Here is a 10798-nt window from a genome sequence, read left to right as displayed (position 1 = left end):
AATGTGCGCACTCTTAGCTTAGGGAGGTTCAAAAGTATTTATGAAATGTAAACCATTCTATCAAAATTATGTGCGAATAAGAATATATTTGATTTTGTAATTTCGATATATGGGTGAGATTTTGATGTCTGGAGACATGAACCACATATCGAGGTACACATTCTGATGAATCGAGGGAGCATTCGAACAATCCGAACGCTTCTGAATACAGGAATAAGCCTGAAATTCTTATTATTTCTCAACCTTGAACATTCGAATACTCTCGGTTGATTTGAGTTGCTCCTCACAGTTGCAAAAACAAAAGGATTTCTCATTTGGATCTTTGAAGAAGTTATTAATAGGCTCATCTTTGAGCTGTTAACACTTGGAAGGAAATGGTGTTTATGAACGAGGCCACCTCAGAGGAGTAATCCAAGACAATCCTCCAAAATGTTGATCACGTCAAAAATCTGCTAAGGTGAATGGTTTTGGGAATTTGCTGCCTAAAAGGAAATTGGATAGGAACTGAATGAGTCGCAAATCTGCCCTTCTTGAGCAGTGAACGAAGAAAATGCAAAGATTTTTTTCTCATGAGGCAAGAATAAATAAGGGATATCTAATTAGGGCCACATACCGTACCTGTAAAGAAAAAACAATCGACTCATATGGAAACCGGTATAAGTGTACATCTCATAAACACTTCAACATCACAACCACTACATATAGGAAACAAAACTGCCCGGAATCGGGCAGGCCAGCCCTGATGGGCGCGGACTGGCTTCCGGCCTGTTGCAGCAAACACTTTTGGAGGTTCGGAGAGATTTAGGCTACGAGTTCGAGAGCTGAAATCGCGCTAAAAACTGCTCACTAGCGCGATTCCAGTTCCGTTCGGCGATTATTGTGATGTACTTGAACCAACTTTTTTTCTCTCATTCATACTTCTACCGTAAACACTTCACGAAGCATCAGATTCCTGCATTCGTTCAGTTTACTTTACATAAAGCACGCATTGAGGTTTTTTCTTTTCTGAAAAGCAAGAGAAGGAGGAAACCAGAAAGTCTTGCCAAAAATAATGGAAAGTCTGAAAAGTGCATTACAAATATAAAAGCAAGCCTGCATAGTATTGCGCTTCAGTAACAAACAGACGGGGCATCGCGACTCGCGTCCATAAAAGTCACTGCATTCGCACGACTTAAATCTTTGATCAAACTTACCAGACGATGCAGAAGTTCTCCATAAAAATCTTCTTTAGAAGCAGGAGAGAAAATCAAGGAATATAGGTAGAAGTTGATAGTTGATGAGCTTTTTAAGATGAAAAAAATCATTTTGACAAATATGCAAATGGGCAAATAAGTAACGATGAACTTGTACAGGTAACGTAATGTATAGGTAAATGAAAAAATGATATAACAAATTAAAAATGAATGTGTTTTTTTTTTCCAAAAGAGCCAAAAGCAAGAGAAGGGAATTTCTAGAAAGTTCTGCCAAAAGTAACCGAAAGCTTGGAAGTATCCTAAATGACTGTTGTGTAAGTTCATTGTAATTATCCCTTTTCTAGCATTGGTAAGGAAGCTACGCTTCAATAGGCCCCATTAACAACGAAAATTTTGGAATAAAAAACAATATGCTAAAATTTTGAGAAGGAAAGGAAGTTGTGAACGAACTTTTTTAGAAATTAAATGAAATATTTTCATTATCTGAATTTGGGATGAAATAGTTGTTGCGGTAAATAGCGAAAATTTTGAGCGATTGCACTCTGTAAAGAGGATCATAAAAGCAGGAACATTTATTCATGGAGCATGTGCTTCTGGGATAACGAAAAAATGTTGAAAGAAAAACACATTGAAGCTCAGCAATCACGTTTACCGAGCGGCTCACAGCAGCACCGCTCATAAGACACCACATTCTTGTCTGGACGCTTTCATCTTACAACATGGAGGTTATAGTTGGTGATATGGCTGCCTACATATTGGCTTCGTTAGGAAAGAGGCTGAAAACCTCGTTAGGAAATAGGGTAACAAAGTTCAAATAATCTACTTCTAGAACCTAAAGGCGCGTATTACGATTTTGACGCATTGTGGAACCCACAGCGAAAGCGTAGAGTGCGAGTAGTAGCACCCAAAGTGGTTCCGCTCACCTTTCTCTAGTGGTCGTGAAAAACGGCATGGGAACCGCTCTGTCCACGGTCTCACCAGCGGCGTTTTCACTGGAATTGCTCGATTAGGCTGATGGGAATACATCATTGATCTTCGACTCCTCGCACGTGGACGCGGCGCGTGCAAAACGGTGGCGCGTTGCATCTGAAACCGTCGCACAAAACGACGTCTTTCACGCCGTTTTTTACGACTATTTTTACGCGGAACCACTTTGGGTTCCGTAATCTAGTGCAGAGACCCTACGCTGTATGTTAAGCACTGCGTCAAAATCGTGATAAGCTGCCTTTAATCAAGGAATGCTTTTTGAGTATTGAATTTTTCGACAATTACAAGTTGCTCAGTAATGAGATTTATGACAGGTATTTTTTCTAGAAAACGCTAGAACACCACTAAAATGCAGTCGTATCGCGGCATTACCGGATTCAAATGGGAGGTTGTTGAAAATCCTACATATTTACGTCGTAGTCTTTTATTACTTCAAAAAAAAAACTACTGGTAGTGTTGAAGAGAGGGAAAAATTTCATGCGGTAACGTTTTCCCTGGAAGAAATCACGAATTACAATAGAATTACAAGAAAAATCGTCCCTGTAAGTAGTTCTGTAGTCGTATGAGGATCATTCCAGCAAATCTTGTTTTGGAATATCATAATGGTATCTTGAAAGACCATCAAAAAAACGTTTCAAAAAACAACGAGAATTCGCCTAGAATGTACTAATGCAGCGGCATTTCATTCACTTCCTTGGGACTTTTTTTTTGCATTAATGAATGCCTGGATGACGAGTAGTGAGCAATTATCACATTTTTGGAAAGGTGGAAATAATTTAGAAGTGGAAAATTCGGAAGAAATATAATAACGATATAATGAATAGCGACAAGTTGATGGATCGTAGAAATAAACAAAATTGACATAAATTCGCATAATAATAAGAAAGAGGAGGGAAGGCAAATAGAGCAGTCTGATAGAAGAAGGTGCTAGAGCTCTAAAAAGCAGAACATACTCATTTTTGCAGTCACTGCTCTCTCTCGTGAAACTGAAACTTACGCAAACATTTTTTTTATTAATTTCTAACTTTTATAGTCGGCTGTAGTAGGCAAAACTAAGCTGGATCGAGTTAAAATGAATGGCAACGCTATTCCGCAAATTCCTCACTGAACGTGATCTTAAACTGCTGCGCATATCTGGTACAGATTGCTATGGAAACAGAAAGCAGGACAAAGAAGGAGATTAAAATGTGATCAAAAATGGCTGGGGTCTTCTGAGAATATTTTCGAGAGCTTTGAGAACTGAAAAAGCGCACTAAAAAATAAGTCACCGCTCAAAATTGTTCACCAGTTTGGACGGATCTTCGAAGAAGAAGAAAATGAACCAGATTGAAGGTTTAGGAATCTGCTGAAAACGTAGAGATCCAAACTTTCGTCGAGGATCATCTATTGGAAAATATCGTTACATATGGACTGCGATCTGACGTGAAGGAGAGAGGTGCAGGTGCGGACAAGACGGATGGTAAAAGTAAGCTACACTAGGGCAGAGAAAGCAGAAGAAAAATCCCCGAAAATTCCCTCAGGAAAACGAGATGGAAGGCCAAAAATGTGTGCAGTGTTCAATTTATCGGCCGTGGCCTGACCTAGTAGAAGTTCAGCGCCAGGAAAACTACACCACATGCCTGGAGTCTCTCTGCTCCTTCTTTATCAAGACACATGTTTTGAGCGTGAAAATCTGTCAACAACGCAATTTCCTCGTACAACACCTCCAGATCTACGTCTAAAGCAGAAAACACATACATAAATAGCAAATCGTATGAGCTACATGCGCAAAAAACAGGTTAGTACGAAAGCCTTACGAATAAATGGGATTGCTCGTATAGTTTTCGTACTAAGCTGTTTTTAGGTTAGCTGAAGTGGAATGAAAATAAAAATGGAAGAAAAGCACAAAATAACAACAAAAATGCGACAAAATTGAAGAAGAAAGAACTGTTCATTACGTGATTTTTGAAGGAAGTAGAATTTTTCAAGTCCAAAAAAACAAAAATTACCGTTTCAGTGTAGAAAATAACAGGAACTATAGGTTAATAAGAAACGCAAAAAGCGGAATGGAGTCGTAATCTAGGCAAAATAAGTGTCAATAAGTGCTCCACGCCAGTGCGCTCGCTTAGCCTGCCATCCTGACTAAAAATTCCTTCTCATCGTCAAAAAGCCCCGGCAATCGAATGCGGTGATGGAAAAATTCGTTGCCACCGCAAAAACAGCGCTAGAAACTGCTGTGTTTCGCGAATAACCGTTCAGGCCACAACGTATTTCTCGCAGATCGAAACATATTTCTCGTAGTTCTCAGACCAGGACGGGCACAGAGGTACATATAAGTGAAGTAAAATAACTGAAAAAATCAGAGTGGAGGGATATTGTACATGAAGTTCTGACTGAACGAATGAATCGAACATTCACATTCATCGAAATTTATAGCATTTTATTCACAAAAACAAATTAGGATGGGCGTTTTTCTATACAACATTCACATATTAACAATCCTTGGGAATTAATATGTAGAGATTTGTTTTAAGGAAAAAATCAACAGTTTTTAATGAGGCTCCCATAAATTTCATAATACGAAGATCCAGGTGCGTTAGGCTGCAGGCAGCTTTGACTGGTCGCTAACTGTACAAACGAAGAGGTGTTCATGAATGATTCAGCATCGGAAGTCGGCTCGCGTGACTTTGAAAAGAAAGCCTTGTACATTGGAAGAAGGAGACCTCATCTCGTAGTTCTGGATCTGAGATCATGTGGAGAGGATTTTCGCTTAGTTACTGGCTATCATCTGAACCGAAATCGGGAGCAAACGCGTAAAAAATGCTCGCTGTCTGTTAGTTTCATGAAAAGACCGAGCTAAGGTCCAATGATATCGACAGTCGCGGTTCGGATGCATGTTCTTCTGATCAGCTTTCGCTCCATCTACCATGTCAGCCGACCTTAGCACGACGTTTCATTTCCAGCACACGAATAAGAAGCCAGAAAAGAGTTGAAAATTTGGAGAAAAAAGAGAAAATACGGACTCAGAAGGAAATGGGAGCGTGAAACCTCTGTTTTGATGCATCTGAGTAAACGAGATGCTGAGTCAACGGGAGACCATGCATCACGGTCACGATCACAAACTCTCAGCTCACTATCTCTTGATATTTTTCACAAACAAACCCATGGTAATGTCAATATAGGAGTATACGACGCTAAGACGATTTCTCGATCGTTGCTAAATTTTTGGATTTAGCAGCAGTAGGGTGTTTTGTATAGTAATATTATTATTGGAAGTCTGGTTATCGAGCAGATGAGTCAATATTACTTGAATATATTACTGGTAAATTTATACGAAAACAGTAACAATAACATTTTGTGAATGGCTGCTCTTTTTATTGTTCTCAATGGCTTTCAACGAATCCTACCGTACTAACGATAGCTGAAAGCAATTCAGAAAAAAAAAGAATAATCTTCTCCGCATTGAAAAATATATATGTTAATGAGAGAACAAGCACAAAGCGATTTGAATTGCAAAATAAATGGAAAATTCGGACAGAAGCAGCTGAAACACAGGAGAAAGCTATCTGCAACTGTTAGGGATTGACATAACTATCATTAAAGGGGAAAAACGAGATGGTGTGGAGAAATAAAAAGAAGAATTTCAGATAAAGACGCGCTACACCCATCACGTCATATAAGGAAGTTACCTGCTTCTCTGTTCGTTCTTTGAGGTCCCGCCCAGTCAGACGAAAAACAGTTCGCAAAAAAGTGGTAGGATCACGTGTGTTCAAGAAAGAAATCCTGCGAAAAAACAGTCGCAAAACCTCAAACAAATAGTTTTTTATAGTATAAGTGTAAAAAAACTACTTATATTCACCTCTTTCGTCTCCGAAAAGGAAAATCCCACTTGTTCTACTATTTAGAGACAGATTGCTTGTCTCAGGTATTTTCCGAGTTATATCATATCTTTTTATTCAGACTGAGCGCTTAGTGACAAGACTTTTGGACTGAGAAATTCTAATAAAAATCATCTTTTATTCTCTGTCAAATAATATAAGCTGATTCTCAACGGCACAAATCATTCTTTTAAAGTTGCGTATTAAAAGAATAAAAGTACTTACAAAATTAACATTTTTTGTAGTGGTTCTCTTATTGAAAAACAAAAAAAAATCTATCTGAGAACCAAGAAAGCCGAACCATAATATAATGATAAATATGTGGTAAATGAACTAACCAGAAATAAATAAAACAATACAATAAACAACAAATAAATACTAAAAGATAGCTATCATATGTAAACCCTATATCTACTTGCCAACGCTTATGCCTGAACGGGTAACTGCTACGCGTCTGCTGAAATTCGCACAAGCACTTTTTCGTGTGACGGCGATTCCGGCTCAGAGAACTGAGAACGCTTCAGTGGTGACTACTCACGGGGAACGCTAGTTGCCCGTTTGAGACGGTCGCTAGTGAGCAACTTCAGAAGTGCACACGACGAGTCGTGGCGAATTCTCCAACTCCGTCCCTTCGTACGCCATCTTTATGACAACTCACGCCATTATCTTCTCTAAAAAAAATAACTAAACTTAAAAAAAACATTGATAAACTCCACAGTTCCTTGCTACTTTATCTTAGAGGTTTGTAAAAAAAACTAAGTTATTTGCACATCTACGAAATCTCAAGAATATTTTCTCTCTGATTCATAATAGGTAGCTCAGTAAAGATAAGGTAAGGTAGTGAAAAGTCGTCGAAAAAGCGAAAAACTTTCTGTAACTTTGTTACACTTTTTAAATATAGATGTAAACGTGGATTAAAAAAAGTTAAGCGACAGAAAACAGTAACAATCACAAAAGGAGAAAAATGACAATAAAAGAGTTCTTTTATGGGGAAAGCCACCAAAAGAAGAAAACTACATTAGAGCCGTTATCTTAAGCTCTAACTCATCATTTCCTGTTGCTCGTTTAAAATGTTCCGTAGTCTTAGCATTTTGCCTTTTCCTTCTGCTACTCGCTCGTTTTTATTCGCGATTTCCTCGTCTTACGCGAGACGTACAGTATCTGGTGAATTTTTTGTATCCCTTCGACGACCAGTTGGCCGCACCTAGCGATCGATGGCGCGAAATGGCAGACATCGACAAAGGATAGCTACATACACTGTGTTTCAGCAGCAGCTGGCGGACAAGACGTAAAGGGACGGCGGTCGCTGCTGTAATTAACAAAGAAATCTCGAATTCTACTTATTGGAGGTGGAGTATGTTGTTTTCACAAGCGCCTCGTTTAAGCTGAACCAATGGAATTGCAAAAAATGGAGGTGAAGAAAAAAAGAGAGGCAGAGAAGGACCGTGAGCCATCAATGTCTCGTTGTTTTCTTCACATTCCTATCGAAAAGTGTATGAAAATGTGGAGTTTTAGAAAGAATTCTTCGGATTTGCAATTTCGAAGTGATCCGATTTCGAACTCTTTCCATGTACAATTCATCCACGTTTAACAGAGGTTTTTGTGGTAAAAAGATACAAATCGAAAATAAATTAGGTGAAGAGGCAACACACATCGCAATACAATTTATTTTTGCTTTATTCGAGTGTAAGTTTCTTTGAAAAACGGTGACGAATTGTGTCGCTATTTCAGGTCAGCTAATGTAAACAGCGACGGTCTCAAGATGCCCTCTTTTCACGTTTTGATCAGAGCGGGTACAGAGGTGAAAGTCTCCAAGCAACCGAATTGTCCAGAATAGGGAAAATTGGACGAGCATCAAGCACAGGAAACCAGCGAAGGCTCAGCAGATACGCAACAGAAACGCAAACGCTTTGCTACGTCACGCGGGACTGACTGTGCGTTCAAGGAGTTCCCTTGCTGTCGTTAAAGGCATCACCCCACGAATCTGAGGTGGTGCAGATTTCAGGTGGAGTATTCCTATAAGGGATAGAAGACTACGGAGAGGGGGGTGATTCCGTCCATTTCTTGCCAATTGCCGTAAAAAACGGCCCGGAAGATGCGGCGCCGCACAAGACTGGCGCGCTCCAATCGAACCTCTTGTACAAAATGGTGCGCCAAAACGAATGAAGCCCTATCTTCCGGGCCGTTTTTTACGGCAATTAGCAAGAAATGGACGGAATCACCCCCCTCTCCGTAGTCTCCTATCCCTTATAGGAATACTCCACCTGAAATCTGCACCACCTCAGATTCGTGGGGTGATGCCTTTAATCCGTCAGACTCAAAATGGGATTCCTACACAATAAGCATGTTTTTTGAAGAATCCGCAAGCGATTCCAAGAATATCCTTTTTTAACAGAAAATTGGCTTGTTCAAAAGAATCTGGTAGTTACTTCTTCGTTAAATTGTTTGCAGCAAAAATCGACATAGACACAAAAAAGCTCGAGCAATTTGCGCAGCTTGTTTTTTTTTTAGATTTCTTTTCCGTTCTTTGCATTATTGTTATATAATGCATGCATATTCCCAAGCAACTGACGCCGGACACTTCGCCCTTCAATATCGTTTGATTGATTAATTGATTGTTTGATTGAACTAAGAAAAGTGATCTTTTTCATCCCTAGTTCAGCCATAAAATAATTAAATCAACGTCCATGCCGCGGAGCCCGACACTCGAACCCAGCGGTCTCTATCAGGGATCGATCGATGTGCGTGCAAGTACATACGTGTTCTCCAAGAAATCCACTGACACCGTACCTACTGGGGTCAACAAACCTTATTGTTGATCCAAGCAGGTACTGTGCTCCGCCATGTGGGAACTCTCTTCCTCTGACCTCCTCAAAACTCGGTGTTTTTTGGAGAAAATTTCTCCAAGGCATTTCTTCATAAAATTAGTATGTTGCACACATTGAAGTACGAAATCGAATGTGGAAAAAAAACTGAGGGGAACGTACTATGACGCTCTCACGAGAAATGTATTCCACTCCCGGAAGGCTCCTGAAAAACTCTATTTACATGTGCTTTTCACCTTATGTCAGTGCCGATTCATCTGAACGAGTGACAGAAGAGCGGGGTAGAGGAAGAATTGAGAAGAGCTGAATCTTCTTCTGCGATTTTCTTGTTCTAAGCAAAAACAGTTTCAGGATATTGATTTTTGATGCTGGACAGCAATTTTGTGGGTCCACAAATTGGAAGACAGTTGATGGTAAAACCTAGGCTGAGTCTACTTGAACGATGAATTAACACAGCTGTTGCAAATATACACTGTAATACGACATGATATGTTTGCTTGAGCACTCGAGACATTGCGTGGGCGGTCTCTTATTGGTCGGTTTTGTCATTGGGGCACATAATTCTAACAAATGTTCACACATTTATTCACACCCTCAGTTTTTCTCCAAAAAAAAAATCCAACTCGGAGCGAGCCGCTGTTATTTCCATAATAAAAAAAGCGGGTGTAATGTAGCGGTTAGAGGTTCCGCTTCCTGCACGATCGATCGGAGGTTCGAGTCCGCCCTAGTGCTCACCAAGCCTTTCATCCCTCCGGGTTCGCTAAATTGGTACCAGACTTGTCTGGGAGGATAAAAACACTGACTTGGCACATCGGCTTGCCCGAGGAAGTCATTGTGTAGGCCAGTTACACGTTCGTAAACCTCAAACGATTCCTGAATTGAAGTGAACGTGGGGGCGCATCCCAAGGGGTTTGATCAACGCCGGACACTTTCACCTTTTATCCTTTACCAAAACATGTATCAATGGAAACATACAATAAAATATATGAAATGAAATAGGAAATGTATAAACTAAAATATGAAAATATGCATAAAGTATGGAACTTGTGTCGAATTTTATTTGCTTCTTCTTTATTTTTTTCGTTTCCATCTATTTACCTAATTATTTCGTTTTCTTACATTTTAAAGTCATGTTTTTCCTTCTCTGCAGCTATATTCACGTGCTTTGCATGTACACGATTATGTCACAAATCGAAGAATTTCTTGTAATAAACTCAACGAGCACCTCAATAGGCGTGATTGGCTCGGAAAGCTGTGTGTTTAAGGGATCAGTGACCACCGACCGGCAAACTCCTAGGCAATGGTCGAAAACGACCAAATTTTCCGCTCGGGAGGAGCTGCAGCGATAGTAAACTGAAGGTTGGCAGAGTTTTTTCGAGAACAGAACCAGAATTTCGCGTTCGTAAACAGCTAAGGATTCCTTTTAGTTTCCTATTCCTTCCATAACTGCCTTTTAATGTTTTAGAACCTTCTAAAGCTAAGCGGCCAACATACCAAAAACGTGAAAAATGAAAAATTAGAACATTTAGAGGAAGAAAAGAAAAGAACATAGTTTTACATCTGGAAATGGAATTAGCTACGATTTAGCTCTGACCAAAGATTTGAAGGACAATTTACACATTGAAAAATGGAGCTTCGATGGGTTTGGCGTGTTGCCTTACTCAGCGATGTGTTGGAATTTTTCATACTGACAGAGAGAAATGGGGAAGCCTAAATGAAAAAATTTTGATATCAGTTGCAGTTCGTAACATTATGCACATCGTTTACATTATATTTTAAAATGATCTGATTTATCGGTTCCTTATTGTAATGAAAAAAGGGTTTAAAAAGTAAAACTGGAAACATTTTTCAGCCTCTTAACATCCTTTCTCACAAAAAATCTAACCATTCAAGATACAATGTGAAAATACACTAAAACAAGAAAAAAACAAGATAG

The sequence above is a fragment of the Necator americanus genome, chromosome IV, assembly GCF_031761385.1.
Source record: "Necator americanus strain Aroian chromosome IV, whole genome shotgun sequence".
In the NCBI taxonomy this organism is placed as follows: domain Eukaryota; kingdom Metazoa; phylum Nematoda; class Chromadorea; order Rhabditida; family Ancylostomatidae; genus Necator; species Necator americanus.
The sequence above is the reverse complement of the archived record's forward strand: the minus strand, read 5'-3'. Positions refer to the sequence as shown.